Genomic DNA, 17,759 nt, shown 5'->3' with positions numbered 1-17,759 from the left:
CAATAACGGGTCCTGAATTAGAAAAGCTCTTTTCACTGCTCAGACCTTCCTTTAGACTTCGTTTAAATCATTCGTGTAACAGCATGTTTTAATTCCAAAGTACAAACAGAAGGATAAACCTTGTTCTTGTTTGTCCTTTTTTTGTTTTCCTTAAACTAGCCGAAATAATCTTACTCCAGTGACCAAGAAGGTCATCTGATCACCTACTCTACATGTGGATCAACAAGGATATAGACTGAACATAGCCCTGTAGGATGGTGTATGCTGATCTTTGTAAAACCCGTACTAAATTTCTTGCCTAATCCAGCCATGGTAGCGTATCACAAACGTCATGCATGATGGACAGTAGTTATGCAAGTGCCTAACTGGTATTTTTACAGTGATTTTCCTTCCTGCTATTTAGACCTGTTTCCTTTCTTCTGTTTTAGCCCATTACTGTTTATTGTGTCTGCACTGTGTATTGCAAGTAATCTCATTTTACTAGTTCCTCTCAGACATGCCCTGGGCTATTGTCACACTGTGCACTCACTTTTCTTCTGAGCTCTACTAATTCTGTTCTCTTGATAATAGTGTGACCCATAATTCATTGCTTAGGTGGCTTTCATTATTCTGTACCTTTTCAATCAAACTCTGTTCTTACAGCATGTCATTTCAAGCCTCTTTAACAGCTCTCTGCTCCAAACACTCCAGTGTTAACTATAAAGGTATAATACATCAATTTTGAAAAAAAAAAAAAAAAAAAATCTTACTTGTGCTAGAAAAGCTCACAAAAAACAGGCAGAATTCCTGCAACTCATGGATGGTCACATTTTGTTTCTCTGTGACAATCCACCACTTTTAGCCATTGGAAACAATGAACTTCTGAACAGCTGAGGAAGACTGCTATCAACAAGCCGCTTTGCTACAGAACAGCATCATGATTTAGGGTTGGAGTCTGCAAACTCCACCTAACTGATGCATAGTCAGGCTCAGGGCTAGAACCTCTGTTACAAGTACTTTGGGAGAGAACAGGAAACAAAAAAGGAAGTTCTGGCTCAGATGTCTTTTGATAGATACATATCTAGAACAAACAGAAAATAAAAAAAACACCCACACACACCAAAGGATTTGCATGCACACACACATATATTAGTCTAAGATGGTACATGAAGATGTACTAACTCTTTAACATGGCCATTTCTATGCCATCATCAGAAACCATTTTATCACCAGCTCTAATTTTATTAATAAATCAGAGTCAAGTTCAGACTAGGCAACCTATATTGTCCCTTTTGATGTTAAAGAAAAAAAAGACTTAAAATAAAGACTGTCTACTTTTCATATGTAAAATTGATTTGAGGCTCATGTTATTATTATTTTTTAATCATTTTGTCTGCTCTTCTTCTCTTCCTTCAGTAGACAGAAGAAGATGAAAGGGCAACATTAGGTCTATATTGTCTGCAAAAAATAAAAAATAAAAAAAAATAACCGGACTGGATTTTTTTAAAAGCCAGGAATTCAAGAAGATGCCACTTTATGAGCACTTACAAACTCTTAACTCTGTTATTTCAAGGCACAATACACCCTACTGTGTTATGAGACATGTATCTCCTCTACAGCACATTAAGCAGAATTTCCTGAAATATCTGCCATACTTTTCATTGCAAAATCTTATTACAGCCTTTGGAAGAGTTCTGTTGAACTATTTCATTTTTGTATCATAGCAATCAAAATACAGCAAAAATGAGAGGCTACAGTCTATGGTAGGAAACACTAATAGTCTGCAGATCTTGATAAATCATCTGTTTCATGCCTCATTCTATGATAAGAATTAAGAATATCCAGGGTAACCCTTAACAGATGTTTTCATGATATCCTTTTAAAAAAATCCTCTAAGGACAACCACATGCCTATACCCTGCTTCTACTGCTCCGCTGTTTTTACAGTGGAAAAGTTTTTTGTTTTTGTTTTTAAATACCTGCTTTATATATTCTTTTCTACAATTAGAACTGATTACTTCTTGTTCTACCCCTAGAGAATATAAAAGAAATGAAATCACAATCTTCTTTATCTTGTACAGACTAAATATTTGTTACTGTGGTCTCCTTTAGCCTTCTTTTTTTTCCCCTTAAAGCAAATTAATCTAATTGCTTCAAGCTTACCTCAGAGGTTAAATTCATTGAACTTCACATTTATTTACTTTTTCCTCATATTTCTGTCATTTGTGTACATCTGTCTTCATGGGTGAAACTCAGGACAGCACCCATATTCTACCTGGAGGCTTAAGAGACCCAGGAAAGACAAAACAACATCCTCCCCTGTGTTAGATGAAAGACTGCAGCTGAGATATTTCAAGCTAAAACTAGCTTATTTTTCTTTTGGGTAAGAGCACTGCATTTTTGCCACATATTCCATATGTGGAATTTACAATATGCTACAACCACTCTATCTATTTTTGGTGACCAGCTGTAATTCCAGATATTCTCTATTATGTGTGGGTTTCCTTCTTTGCACTTACCTATGTTTGATGCTTGAGCTCAATCCTCCACTTAAAGATCGCTTTGAATTCTGATTTTATCCTCCAACTTACTTGTGAAAGAGCTTCCCATTCACAATTCATTATGGCTCTCCGCATTTTAAGTATATTCTCAACTCCATCAGCACAGTCAATGATGCAGTAATTATAACAGCATGGTAACACTCAGAAGATCCTGGCAAGCAGAGATAAGCCCTTGAGATTGTCAACAACATACGAGCAATACTAAAAAATTTTGCTATGCTTTTCTTCCCCTTACATAAAAAAATAAAAATAAATAAAAACCAAAAATTTTTCCCTTCAGAACAACAAGCTAGGTTCCCCAGTTTTATCAGAAGAACTCACTATACACAGTTGCTTTTTCTTGATTTAATAGCAGGAACGCCTCACAGCTGGTGTGAGTTATGAAAGCCTCTTTAGCTGTAATGGACACCACATGAAAGTCTGCCCTGTCCCTGTTCTCCTTCACAGCTAGAAGTCTATCTACTCTCCATGTCCAAAATATACGAAAATTAAACTTAATATCAGAAAAGATCACTTGATTCTACAAGCTTGATAAGTTGGTGCTTTTTTCACTAAGTTTGTAGTCACTACAAAGAACTGTTTCTGCAAAAACACAGCAACCCTAACTTAAATGTATTGATTTCAATAGGAATTACACATCCAAGTGCAATGACTGACCTACTCTGTATACTTTTTCCAAGCCATTTTTGTTAGCATAGTGTGAACTTTAAAAATACACGTATTACCAAACTTAACAATTTGTGGGCTGTTTATTTTCTCCTGTTTTACAACAGAATTTCAGCTGGTTTCCATCTAATGAAGGATACTGAACTTTGAAGTTTTAATGCATCTTTAAAATTAATTTAAGCCATTGAAAACACTGGATTGACAGCCTTGGAGGCCAGAATCTGTTTATCTGCAAGAGTAATGCATCAAAAGTAGACATCTATTTTTTTCTCATTCAGAGGTTACTCCGGTTTCCAGTTTTTCTACTAAATTCCTGTTCATTCCCGCCCCTTTGTGTAAAGGCTGCCCAGAAGGATACCCCTGCTTTCTGCTTTCAGAGAGCCAACTGAAATATTACCAACATTTTGCATATGTTGACAAAGAACCTTCCAATTAACTGACTTTTACTGTTAACCAAGGTAAAATCTGTGCTGATTTGTGTGAAGATTTGCCTGCCCACCATCACCTCCCAAACTATGTGCTCCTTCTCACAAGGTAGTTTAAGAACTCTTTTGCAATAAAAAGCTTTCTATATAGATAGGGAACAAGACAGCTACATACAAAGAAAGCCACATATGTATGGATATGTTGTAAATATTAATTAGCTTCACTCTGAATGTTGTGATATGCATTCACTCCTTATTGGCTAAAAATGCCACAGACTGCACTTAACCTTCCTGAAACTTACATTTAACCACTCTCCTTTACTGTGAAACACCTACAAGATCATGCTTCCACCCAAAACAGAAGCAAACATAAGGAAGAAGCTTGTGTGAGCAAGTTCTGGGCAGGGACAGCTAAGAAAGAGAAGAAGTGAACAAGAATAAAAGACCAAGGTCCATCCTCAAAGAGCGTCAGCCAGAGGATGCCTTGAGAGAGGCCTATAACACCAGAACAGGTGTTAAAAGGCTCTAAACCTCTATTGCTGCTTCTATAGTCCCCTCTTTCGGTCTTTTTTAGCCTTACTTTTTTTCCTAGACAAAATCTAACTTCCTTGAACTTCCCTCAGAGGTTGCCTTTTCTAACCCTTCTCTCTTTTCTATTGTTTTCTTTCACATTTTTCTCCTTTGCTATTTCAGTATTGTGTATTTGTGTTCATTTCTTCTCCCATCTGTGCTATAATTCATAGGTGTTATTAGAGGTGACCAGCTCCGTCATCAGTTTTTCTTTCCAACTGGAATAATATACAGAACTTCTCATAGCTATCAAAGCGTGACTGCTGATAGTATTAGATGCAAACATAATTAAGACATTGTTTATACAACCACTGAACTGCAGAAGTAATTTTACCTGTGCATGAGTTACAAATTTGTCCATTTTAATAGGAACATATTTATTGTACTTCATCTCTTATTCTAATTAACAACCATATGCCTAAAGATGAAACAAACTTGGTTAATGGAAGAACCATTAAGAGATCTTCTGTTTCTTACTCAGGAACCTGGATGCATAGTTCATTCTTAGGGGCAAGGGTAAAACTGAGTGTTGCTTTTGCATCCAAATGTCATCAGAGACCAACACACTCCAAAGTGCTTAGAAGAAAAAAAAAAAAAAAAGGCTGATCAAGCCAACAACATTAGTGGAATGGAAAATACAAATGGGGAGTTGCATCAACAGATATGCTGGTAGAACATGAATTAAGACGCAGAAAATATTAAACAAGCTTCTATTTAGCTTAGGGTGAAGGCAGAACAAGGGGAAAGACTCAGAGTATCCCAGTCCAGCTGAACAGTGGGGCCATGTTTATGGAGCTCAACAACAGAGGCAGGGCCTCTGACAAGGAAAATGGCAGAACTTAATGGAGGAAAGTCCTTCTGGCCACAGGATACGAAATGAGGTCTTTGTGGTGAGCAAAAACCTGGCTATTAGATATGTAGGTAGAACTAAAAAAGGATCAAAAATGAAAGAGCAATAGGAAAAACAGCCCAGTAATGAATTATACCTGCACAGGAGGGTACAGGTGGTATCACTCACTTGGCAGTTAAGAAATTCAGCACAGGTGTAAGCAGCTACCCCAGATGCAGATTATGACCAATCAGGCATGTGGCAATTACAAGGCCAGCCCATCCCTATTTGCCTTTTGCTTTCATAAGCATGCTTACATGCTTTTTTGATATAAAACAACTGTAAAAGATACCTATGCATAGGTAAAGAACTCTTGTAATGAAAAAAGTAGGAGTTTCCTTATTATTATCTGAGAATGCTTTCAAAGCTGTCAAAACACATGCTTTTGACCTGTAATGTTTGCTGAGAAACACTTCACAGAACAGTACCAGTTCTCAGTACACAGGCTTTTTATTGCAGCTATAACACAGGACAACTGAAGAAGAGAATATGGAAATGACTGGGGGCTCTTAAGGGCATTGCAACTGTTATGTAAAAGAAAAACTGTAAATGGATTTCCTTGCTGCACTACACTTTTAGTAGCAGAGATGTGTACTAAGGTGGAAAACTATTTGTCTCTGACTGTAAGAGATCTGTATTATTTTTCTCCTCTATGCCAGGGTGGTGACCTTTTGGATACAGCCCTAAAGACAGCACTTTCTAGAAATAGACTGCATCGGTCTAGAAAAAACTTGTTACTTGTTATCAGTAATATGTTACCCATATTACTGATCTCATAAAGCAAAAAGAGAAATTGACTATTATTTAGAAAGATTCTAAAATTCATTCATGAAACATGTATGCATACATATATAAATGCATCTCTACAGTCACATGCATAATCAAACACAGCGCATATAAATTTTAAATAAATCTTACAATTTCTATGTTTTACCTTAATTTCTTAACACTTCAATATATTTGATCTTGTGACTGCACCTATAATGAAAAAAATGTTCTTTTGTACAAGAATTTACACAAGGTGCCAAGCAAAAAAACCCAACTGTCAAAATCTCCACCATCACTTTCAGAATCACAGAATTTGCTGCCTTTTTCAGGATTTGAGTGATTTATTCTGCTAATCGTCTTTATATTATAAGCCCTTGTTAGGCTTTGGCAATGCACGTGGTCTATCCTTAGCCCAAGCTACAATACCAACTCTTTGTAAAAGAAAAGTTTCTAAAAGCTGAGCCTGTTACTGTAAATGCACTTCAGTACAAAAATAAAATAGAAATTCATCTTTAATCTGTATAACCACTGCCTTGAGGTTCCCAATGAGCTTCTAGATGTCATTGATTATAATACAAATTTAATATAGTGCAAGAAATAAATACCACCTAAGTTACAGCCAATTTACCCTGTGCTACCATCCTGCTAGATATGGCAAGTCAGCAGGATGTGGTGAAGTCAGGATTTTATGGAAGACCTCTGAAGAACCACTTGCATCAGAAACACAGTGCTCAAATGCTGAGTGTTTCAAGATTTCATTTTTGCTCCTGTGAGAGATAAGGGTGAATATACTTGAATTTTTTTTTTCCATCCAGTGGAGCATAAGAATGACACCAGTCATTTTCTTCATAAGAGTTTGGTCTAATTTACACATTTCCAGTAGCAAGCAGAATGTGATCCAGCAGCATACTGAAGTGGCAACCTTTGGATGAGAAAGTGAGCGTAAGCATTCCTCCATCTACAGCGCCTAGAATGTAATGTTACTGTATCGTGACCAAATTCTGTCTTGGTTAATTATGCTTTGATTGCGAAACATCCTTTCTGTGCCCCTCAAAAGAAGAGGTCTTCCAGGTGCCCCTCACTGGACACCATTATCAGCTCCCCATCTCAAGGGGCTCCACAACGTCAGCAGATTTCTGGCCAGTTCTTACATTCCATTCCAGAATTAGCCACATCAAGAAGTTACTTACCTATTGGGCTACAGTAAAACTAGGAATTACAGATATGTGAAATATTGCCATTCTGTGGGGATTACAGATTTGGAAGTGGATTGAAAAAATACAGCCTTATTTTAGTGGTATATCATAGACTAAAAACAAACAAACAAACAAACAAACAACAACAACAACAACAAAAACACACACAATAAAACAGTACAACAGATACTGAATCCACAAAATCTATGTGTATCTGTATGTAAGCAAAGGACATGCCAGGTTTCCTTTACTCACGGCACAAAACAGCCAAATATTCTTGTAAAAAGTAAATTTGATGCTGTATAATTTGGCTAAAGTAGATGGATTCATTTGGGCACCCCCAGCTAATGCAAAAGGGAGAGCAGAGACCTTGGCCAGTTCTGCACAGGGTACAGCCATACTGTTGTTGCAGAATTAAAATAAGCTTGCCCTGACCACAGCTGGCTTTAGGATTATAGCTGCGTCTGTAATCATAGGAAAGAAATCCACACTTCCCATGGCAGCCATTTTCCTCCCCTCTGGTAGTGCAGGGCTTGCTCAGAGCTGTACCTGGGGCAATATGTCCTTCTCATCTCCAAAGCACAGAAGTCCTTCCCCAATTGTGTACCTTCCACTCCCCCTCCTGCTCCACAACATCTGCCAGGATGGGAAACACTTTACAGACCCTGAGAGCCATAAATAAACCCTAGGGACAAGTCTGTTTGCATTTATTGCTTCATTCAGCTTTGTCACCTCCAAAGAAATAAACGGCACCCAATTTTTCAGCTTCCAACTACCCAATTCTGGAAATACCAGTATAAACATTAAAGTAAATCAACGAGCTACTTTTGTGATGCTCCCAGAAACAAAAAAGCTTGATTATTACATGTTGGGTGTCCAGGCTGGGTGCTGGCAGAGGGGGCGACGCCTGTGAGGAGAGGCCGGGGCTGCCCCGTGCGTCACACAGCTGGTTCCAGATGGTTCCAGCTGGCTGCCGGTGCTTCCAGCTGGTTCCAGCTAGCTCCACAAGGGCCACACCTCAGGCCACAGCTGAGTCTGTCAGCAAAGGCAATGGCTCCTCTGTGGAAATGAGTTGGAGAAAAGGCAAATGCTGCCTGGCTGTGAGGTAAAAAGTGTGAGGAGCAGCCCTGTGAACACCCGGGCCAGAAGGAAAGGAGCTCCAGGCACCGGGGCAGTCCTCCTGCAGCTACTGGAGAGATGGTGGTGGGGCAGGTATCCTGACGGACAGTAGCCCACGGGAAGGCCTCATGCTGGAGCAACAGAGAGGAACTGCTACAGGCTGACTGCAGCCCCACCATGCTCCTGTGCTGCTCAGGGCATGGACTTGGGAATGAAGGAGTGGATCTGATCCTGGGGAACAAAAAGGGATGGGAAATTATGGTGGTCTAATTTGTCTTATGTTTCTAACTGTCCAAATCTATTTTTTTTGGCAATAAATTAATTTTACCCAAGTTGAGTCTGTTTTGTCTGTGGTGCTACCTGGTAAGTGATCTCCCTGTCATTACCTCAGCCCACAAGGTTTTTCATCTGATTTTCTCCCCCTTCCTGTTGAGGGAGTGAGAGTAAGGGGGTGGGCATCTGGCAGCTGGCCAAGGTTAACGCATCGTATAACATTTGGCTGAAAAAGTATGATTATAAAAGTGTAGAGCCACTTTCTTTCAATATTACACACAGTTTTTGTGGGCAACTTCCAGTTAATTTAAGCTTCACAGAAGAAAACTGTGTGCAAGAGATCCTTCAGGAAATAAAGCAATAATGTTTGGTATCTAACTATTAGAAGGCTGATGGGGCTGGTAGCTGTCATCTTGACTGACTCTTTTGAGTTCAGATGCAAGTAAAGAACATGAAGCCTCCTGTTAAACAAAATTGTGGCCAAGAAAACAGAGCACCCATGATGGCATTGGCATGTACTGATTCTCCAGGGATTCACTTGTTTATAATGATGTGGTAAGGAGACATGAAAGCACCAGTGTTATCAAAACTTAATGACTAATAATTTAAAAAAAAAAAAAAAGTATGTGTCAGAAATTATTAAAAGGAAGTAATTTCATCATACTGTTTAATGTCTTAGATTAACTTCAGATGTGGAAGAGAGCCAAAGGAGAGTCATTAGTCTCTGTGCTCATTTGGTATGTTTTCTACTTTCCTGGCCAAGGCCCATGCTTAATGATAGAAATTTGCCTTTAAAAAACAGAAGAGTTAATTTTCAATCTTGATAGTTACTAAGATAAATGTTCTGCAAATAAGAGATGTTGCTCCTGGTTGAGCTACTGTTTTAATATATGAGCTATATGAATTACCCTATTCATCTCAATAGGGAGTTAACTCTGAGAACTAACGATGTCTTGTTCAGGGTCAGTCTCCAAATGCTTTTAGCACACATGAACATAGGTGATTGTTTCACTTTTCTCCCATTTATGCAAAAAAATACTGCAACTGCATGGGCAAATTATCCTACTAAATATAAAAGCAGCCAAGTGAGCAAAGAATACAAACAATAGTGCATCATCACTGCAGTTATATACCCATTCTCTCTCTGCGATATGTCTCTTTCCTTGTGAAAGGCTGAGTACCTTTGATGCAGCTCAGGGGGATGCCAAGCTCCAAGAGGTCCAGTTCATCCCTGGGATGATGGCAAGCACTGTGTTTTTTCTTCACTTCACAAATCCAGTTGACATCTAGGAGGATGGAATGACAGTTTGAGCCAGTTTCTGTCTCTGCATACTGACGTGCATTCTCCCTGGGGCACTGGTCTAACAGGTAGCTCTAACAGGGCTCTCTCTGTCTTGCTTGGCAGTATTAGAGGTGGGAACCTTTCCGTTCCAAACACTGAGGTATCTTTGCAGGGCCGCACTAGACTTCAACCTTTGTTATCAGTAGGAATGCATGTGGACTATATTTGCAGTCTTGCCTGCAGGTCCTAACTAAAAGTGTCATTTTGTCTTCTTGCAGAAAATGAGTCTGACACACCAGCAAGAGCCAGAAGCATACAGATCAGCAAAGGAAAATATCCCTGCTCTATATTAATTCCAAGAATGGATATGTGCAAAAGAAAAAACAATGAGGTGTGTATCTGATAGAAGAGGAGAAGGAAACAAACATCTGTCACTTTTCTAATTAGTAACTAGATGTTACTGTTTTTTCCAGAGATCTATGTCTGAAGAGCCCTTTTATTGGTGTAAGAAATGTGTATATGTGCATTAGAGAAAGCAGTTGTATCATGAAAGATTTTGGAAAAACTGACAATTTTCTCCTGAAAACATCTGCACTGTAAGTAAAAGTATCATATATTTGTTTAACTAGCTGGGTAAGATTGTAACATATAACATCCCTGAGATCACCATTAGAAAATGTAGCTTTTTCTGAGATGGCATTTAGAGCCTACCGGACAGAGACAGACCACCTCATCTCCAGACAGCATGCAAGCAGGAGGGGGGGACAGCCCTGCTGGAATTAGCACAATCCAAGTGTTATCTCCTCCTGTTCTCAAATGTCTGCAGAGTTTACATGGGTCAACACTATCAAGTAACAGCAGCCTCCATGGCTGGGGGGGGCAAGGCTGACTCCAGTACAATACACAAACCAGGGGCAGCTGGACAGGGCTGTCTGGCGCATGATTCTTGCTTCTGCAGAAAAAATAAAAAATAAAATTAAAAAAAAAAATTGTTGCTATAACTTCCAGGAAAAATTTTAAGGGAATTACGAAAGGATAAAACCATTTTACATTGGCCATTGAAAGCTTCCACATACTGTGGAGGACTGGACACATCTGGAAGCAGACTGGAGCCCATTATTCAAGACTAGGAGGACAGTGTTTGACCATACATATTACCACCCCAACTTATTCACATAGCATGCACCTTATCTGCAGAGTGTCAGCCAGTCTGATCCAGCACCAAACCTAACAACATCACTAAAAAGAACCCCCAAATTCAACAATTTAGTATAGAAATCTTTGCAGCCAGCTGTACCTACAAGTTATCTTTTGTCTAATGCAATCAGCAGATACTGACATATTGCAGTACATGCTGCAAGAGTATCGGGCAGAAAATTTCTGCATTCACAATAGCTCTCAGGAAAAACAGGGAGGTAAGAGCCAAATTGGTAGCATGGGAGTCACAGAATCACAGAATATCCTGAGTTGAAAGGGACCCAAAAGGATCACTGAGTCCAACTACTGGCTCCACACAGGACCACCCAAAAATCAAACCATATGTCTAACAGCATTGTCCAAGTGCCTTTTGAACTCCAGCAGGCTTGATGCCATGACCATTTACCTGGTCTGTTCTCTTTAATTAGTTAAACAAATTGAAAGGCTTCAGGGAAATAAAGACTTCTTTGCTGTTACACTTCAGGCTCTACACTTTCACTGTTATTATCCAGAACATATTGCATCATTTTATTAAAGTAGCATAAAAATTATTTTAAAAAAATCCATGAGAAAATCCCCAAACCAAATCGAAAAGAAATCCTTCCTTCTGACCAGTTCTTTCCCAGACACATCTATCAATTGCATGGAAAAAAAAACCCACGAAACTAAGCAAACAAAAAAAAACACTGCCTCACAATTCAATCCAAAAGCTAGCAGACCTAATCTAAATGCTACCAAAACTTGGTTGCCCCATCAGGATAAAGATACACCAGGAGTCTTTAACTGAGAATGTCCAACCATCTGCCCTCTCTAACAGAAGTACTAATGTAAACCAAAAGTACTACCTGATCAATCATATTGTATCCATAGTTGTAAACAGTAAAGTAGTTCTTTTCAGGGTTACCAGAGCCATAATCAATTGGAATATAAAAATAAAGAAATAAATTTAAAGCCAAAAATAAAATGCAAACTCTGTATGGTGTACCTGAAAAGTAATGGGAGGCAATTGAAAGCTGAATCACAAAGCATAGGTGAAGCAGATTTCTTGCAAGATACGCTGCCTACTGAAAACATTATCACAGTTGTCCCAGCTGAGTTCTCCCTGTAGCTCTCAGCTGTGGGCTCTGTCCCTACAGTGAAGCATGTTGCAGCACTCCAACCTCATGACCTGGAACTCTGAGGCAACTGCTGCATCTCCAACACGAAGGTCTTACAAGCAATACCAAGTGAAGGAAAAAGCACACATGCTGCCACCACCCCTTGAGCACTGAACAAGACCACTTGAATGCTGCACTTCTTTGATATTTGCTCCACTCGGGAGATCAGACACCCTCACTGCCTTTTAGCCTAGCTGCTACTAGCATCCTTGTCAGCTGCCTTGCCCAGCCAGCCTTCATCCAAGCAGAAATCTCCTTCAGACAGTATTTAAATCCAGATTACCATCAAAAGCAGTTGATAAGTCACTGCTCAGAGTTTCGATTTACTTTGTTTGTTTATAAGGTCTGCCAAAAAATGTGAGGTGGCATAGTATTTGAAATGCAATACATACTTATGTTCACCTGTTAACTGCTCAGCCACTTAAAATCTTTGCATGTGCAATCTGGTTTACAACTACTTATGTAAGAACTAATACAGAGCTATATGTAGAGTACACTAAATTATTTCCTCTAATATTTTCTTCAGATATTAAGCACATTTAAAAAAATACTTCCAAGATAAGTTGACATTTGACAGGGGAAGAAACTGCTCTTGAATCATTAATAAAAAGGACAGGATATTATTAAGAAAGAATTGCTTTCGACCCTTCTAATTATGACCAAGCAAATACTTCATGGCACTGAAATACTTTGGATCTATAGCAAGACATAAGAATGATCATTCTGCCAAGATAGTTGTCTGCTGAAATCTGAGACATAATTATGGTCAGTGAAACTCCTAATCTTGAAAGACCTTCGATTTAGTTCTTTATGCTATCAATCTCCCTCTCTCTCCCCCCTCTCTCTGGATTTCCTCTACGTTACGTTTGGCATGATTAACTGTAAGTGGGGAATAGGTCCACAGAATTACATGCTATCTGAACTGGGACAAGGAAGGATTATTCAGTGCATCATGTAAGAGAGATGTCTTCAGTATTAACCTTAACCTCTTGTGTGCTGGGATATGAGGCAATGACAGAAGCAAAAATTCATTTCAGATGGCTTACCAGATACACAAGGCAGGCAGGGGACTGAGCAGACACCTGAAAGCACTGTACAGTTCTATGCACACCCTGCACATTGCTGCCATTAAGTCTCTACTGGATGTTGGAGGAGTTTCATCAGAGGAAGCTGAGTGCCAAGCCAAGAAAGAACAACAGCCATGTCACTGGGATCCAGCCACTGCAAGAGATGACAGAATATTGCTAAAACCACTGATCCAGCTGTGCTACCAATAAGCCAGGCTGACATTCTAGGTATACCACATTTCTAAACACACCAAATATATATTGAAATAATATTTTTGGAGGAGATTGCTGGTAGCAAGAAAACAAGATCTGAGCTAGATCTGAGCTAAATTTGCAGATCAGGTAACGCAAACACTGTAGCAAACTCACAGCTCCATGTTGCTAGGCTTTCTCCAATTTCAAACTATAATGGGAAAAAAAAAATCTTACTGTGTCATTACCTTATAGGTAATAGGTGTCATTACCTTATAGACGGGGCAACCCTGGCTATACGTACAGACTGGGTGACGAGACGCTGGAGAGCAGCCCCGCAGAGAGGGATCTGGGGGTTGTGGTTGACAGCAAGTTAAATATGAGCCAGCAGTGTGCCCTGGCAGCCAGGAGGGCCAACCGTGTCCTGGGGTGCATCAAGCACGGCATTGCTAGTCGGTCGAGGGAAGTGATTGTCCTGCTCTACTCTGCACTGGTGCGGCCTCACCTCGAGTACTGTGTGCAGTTCTGGGCACCACAGTACAAAAAGGACATGAAACTGTTGGAGAGTGTCCAGAGGAGGGCGACGAAGATGGTGAAGGGCCTAGAGGGGAAGACATATGAGGAGTGGCGGAGGTCACTTGGCCTGTTCAGCCTGGAGAAGAGGAGGCTGAGGAGGGACCTCATCGCAGTCTAGAACTTCCTCGCGAGGGGGAGTGGAGGGGCAGGTGACCTATTCTCTGTTATCACCAGTGATAGGACCTGTGGGAACGGTGTTAAGCTGAGGCAGGGGAAGTTTAGGCTGGACATCAGGAAGAGGTTCTTCACTGAGAGGGTGGTTGCACACTGGAACAGGCTCCCCAGGGAAGTAGTCACTGCACCAAGCCTGTCTGAATTTAAGAAGAGATTGGACTGTGCACTTAGTCACATGGTCTGAACTTTTGGGCAGACCTGTGCGGTATCAAGAGTTGGACTTGATGATCCTTATGGGTCCCTTCCAACTCAGGATATTCTATGATTCTATGATTCTTATCTAGCCAAACATGTCAGCTTTCTTTGGCAGGCATGACAGAAAGAGTTTGCAAGTCTATAGTCCTCCTTAATTAGAGTCTGAATAGAAATCTGGTTTGATCACTTAATGACCCTTGGGACCACCCCTGATTTTTACATCATTTCTGAAAGTGACTTTATGTTATTTTCATAGAATCATTCAACACATATTGCACAAACAGCTAAGATGTCAGGGTGTTCTCATGGCAGACAATTTAAGATGATAGAATGTCTTGGAGTCTAAACTGTTGCCATATGGTTGTACCCTAACAGCAAGAAAAGAAAGCAGGGGTTTCTTTATAAGAAAGATCCATCTGTAATGGGTTATAGGCCTAGCCAAGCAATTCTGCAAACCTGCTGTAAAACATGAACTAAATCTCAAGTGAAAGTAATTGGCTTGTCTCCATCTAGCTCTAGTGCACATTTAATAAAACTACAGCTAGTAGGCATAGGGCAATTGGAGCCCAACAGAGCAGCAAGGGAGAAGAATTTGGGGGTACTCTTTCTACATCCTACTTTAAAATACTGCATGGGTTAGGGGTGGCTCTGAAATTTAAAAATGTCCTGGTCTTTTCTCATTTGTTGAGAGTCATAGAGTGTCATCAATCTGTGATGAAATGATTCGATGTTGACAAATGCTGAATTATGAAGCCCTATAGGTAAAAAGAACTTCTACATCAATGTAATTTAGTAGCTGCTACAATTGTGTGCCAGTATGAAATACTCATATTGGCAATCATGCAATAAAATAATCAATATTTAATATTATTACTAAAAATATTGGCAAGTTAGATCTTTCAGCTGTTTTATACATGCAGATAACTCCCGTGTAGATAGCTCCCGTATTTACTTCTGACATGAGAGAAAATTTTAAATAAATAAATCTATTTTCTTCCAAATATCCATTTGAAGAAATTTATTTTGCAGAACAATATAGTGTAACATTTATGAAATGTTCTCCACAAAAGTAGAAATTAGTAGTACAGGGTTAATTATTTTGCATCAGATGAAAAAATGGCTCATTTTTAGTAGGAAGGTTATGATCATTAATCTGCATAAATATGTAGAAAGCTGTGTTATGTATGCCTGCACTGCACTTGTTGTGAGAAGATAACAAAAAAAAACAACTTCATATTCCAGTGTTATGGGTCATTAATTTTTGAAAGCAACTATCTCCCTCTGTTAAACCCCAACCTATTCTCTTCTCCCCTTCCTCTTCAATTTGTCTAAAATATGACATCCTTCATGTAAATCTTAATGAATTTATTGACAAAAATGTTTTGAACTATTGGTGAACTCTGTTATTTGCTGTTGGAGACTATTTACTACCTTGCAGGTGCTTCAGGAGGAACTCCATTGGTTTATATGAAAAGGGAGCAAATGGAAAGCACAGTGTTCATTAAAATGGATCATGCAACCAAGAATCAAATTCTGCTTCATTCATGTGGATACTGATTTTTTCCATTTCTGCTACACTGAGCTTAACACAAGAGACTGCGCCAGCAGCTGCATCTATGATATTCAGATTCCTTACCAGAGCTGATGAAATGTCTCTGTATTTCAGCGTTTGCTTTTTGCTTCAAAGTGACAAGAAAAAAAAACATATTGTCTGCACTCACTGCCTCTAACCACTGAAAGCTTCTGTTCACAAAACAATTAATTTCTCTCCTTTCTCAAATTAGCTGTTTTTCCTTCATAATAAATTTAAATCAAACTTAGTAAGAAATTTCTTATTACATTTTGTTTATTTTCCCTACTAAAATACAAAACAAAACCACAGCTATTGATTCTTACATGGTTTTATTTCAAAACAGTAAAGCTTTTTTCTCTGGTTTCAGTGAACAATTCTAAACAGGACTTTTGATGGCTTTTAATGAATTCACTACCTTATTGTTAAGCACTATGCTTATTTTACCTCTTGCCTGAAGAAATTTTGAGAGATCTGTTAGATCCCAATTCTGAAAAAGAAGTCTCAATATTTCCAAAGCATATTTCTGCCCAGACTGAAGTTTAATGCTGAGGGTAGCTCATCAAATCAGCTAACTAAAAGAGTAAGATCCCTGACCAAGCAAAGATATTGGATGGTCACAAACAGGGTTCAAGTCTTGGAAAAAAAGGAAAAACAGAGTGGAAAGAAAAGTTAGGGCTTTCCACTGAAGAAAGGCAGGATCCTGTGGGAGATGGATACAAAACTGGTGGTGAGCAATTACAGCTCTGCCTCCCTGGATGTATGTCACCCATCCCAGAAGTGGAATGTCACAGCCAGTGCCCCCACACAGGGCCCTTGCACTGCATGCAGTCAAGGTTGAATGCCTTCAAAACCACCATCCCTCCACTCACAGAAGCAAGAGCAGTGCAGTACAGAGGCATCATCATCATTTAGAAACACACAGATTTAAATATACCATCAGTCTAGCCATCTGTCAGGCTGCAGCTTTGTTTTAGTTAATTCTACCTCCTGAAAACTTTGCCAGCAGTTCCCAGTGATGCTATAAATGAATCCCAGTGGCAGCACAATTATTCAGCAAAGTGAGGAATCCTTAAAGTACAATGCTGTCACTCCCATGAGCCTAAGGTAAATTAAACTCTAAACTCTGTACAGTGGAGTGAACATCACCAAGATTTTGATTTCCAAATCGCCTGGTTGACTAATTTGCTTAAAATTAATGCAAGCCCAAGGGAAAACTTGACACCAGGGCTAACAAAGGCCACCAGGTGTCTGATAACTGGGCTTTCAACTGTAGACAGCAGCTTTAGCAAAGGAGAATTTCTACACCTAGAAGAGATCTTCACACGGTGGAGATGATACTAGGTTGCATCTCTTGAGATTCAAGGCTTATTAATAAAAATAGAACAAAACCATGACAGTGTTTGAATCTGCTCATTTGTATAATCCAACAGTGAAGCTCATGATAAAATCTAATGGCAAACCCAAGCAGTGACGAGGGGCAGGTTATGCTTCTCCATTCTTCCATCTCTTGGCCAGAGAGACGCATCCCTTCTCTTGCAGTGGCTCTCATGTTCATTGAATTTAGTAAGCCATAAGAAGACTATTTTTGCTGGGCTAGTTGGCTGAGTCAGTTCAGCAATACAGAGTTAAGATCAGGGTGAGAACAAGGCAAGCAGGAGGAAGAGGAAGGGAAGGGTTTTTTTCCTTCCTGTTTTGAACAAGCTGTTAGACTGTCTTAAGGTCTGTCATGTAACTGCATTCACCCTCAAATTACGCAATCCCAGACATAATTCAGCATTTTTCCAGTGCTTCCATTGATTTTCCAAAATGCTTTTTTTTTTGCTTGAAGTGTCTTCATCACTGGCTAGTGCTGGCTAAGAAATAAAAGTATCCGTCCAGAGGGGCATGACGATAAGCAAGTT

At 39.5% G+C, this 17,759-nt stretch overlaps 1 protein-coding gene across 27 annotated transcripts in view; it reads right to left on the bottom strand.

Moving 5' to 3' along the window:
- Positions 1-17,759, bottom strand: part of LOC106039565 (uncharacterized) — a 506,901-nt gene that overhangs the window by 180,890 nt on the left and 308,252 nt on the right. For 9 of the 27 annotated variants that reach the window (XR_010834540.1, XR_010834541.1, XR_010834544.1 and 6 more), the window contains 4 exons: positions 13,128-13,302; positions 9,627-9,731; positions 6,024-6,067; positions 2,498-2,690 (listed from right to left, as the gene is read on the bottom strand). The exons of 13 other annotated variants lie outside the window; for them this stretch is intronic. The gene's annotated coding sequence lies outside the window, so the exon portion shown is untranslated. 5 more of the 27 variants (XR_010834553.1, XR_010834556.1, XR_010834552.1 and 2 more) reach the window with 4 other exon arrangements.

Source organism: Anser cygnoides, chromosome 12 (assembly GCF_040182565.1).
Source record: "Anser cygnoides isolate HZ-2024a breed goose chromosome 12, Taihu_goose_T2T_genome, whole genome shotgun sequence".
NCBI lineage: Eukaryota > Metazoa > Chordata > Aves > Anseriformes > Anatidae > Anser > Anser cygnoides.
The sequence above is the reverse complement of the archived record's forward strand: the minus strand, read 5'-3'. Positions and strand labels throughout refer to the sequence as shown.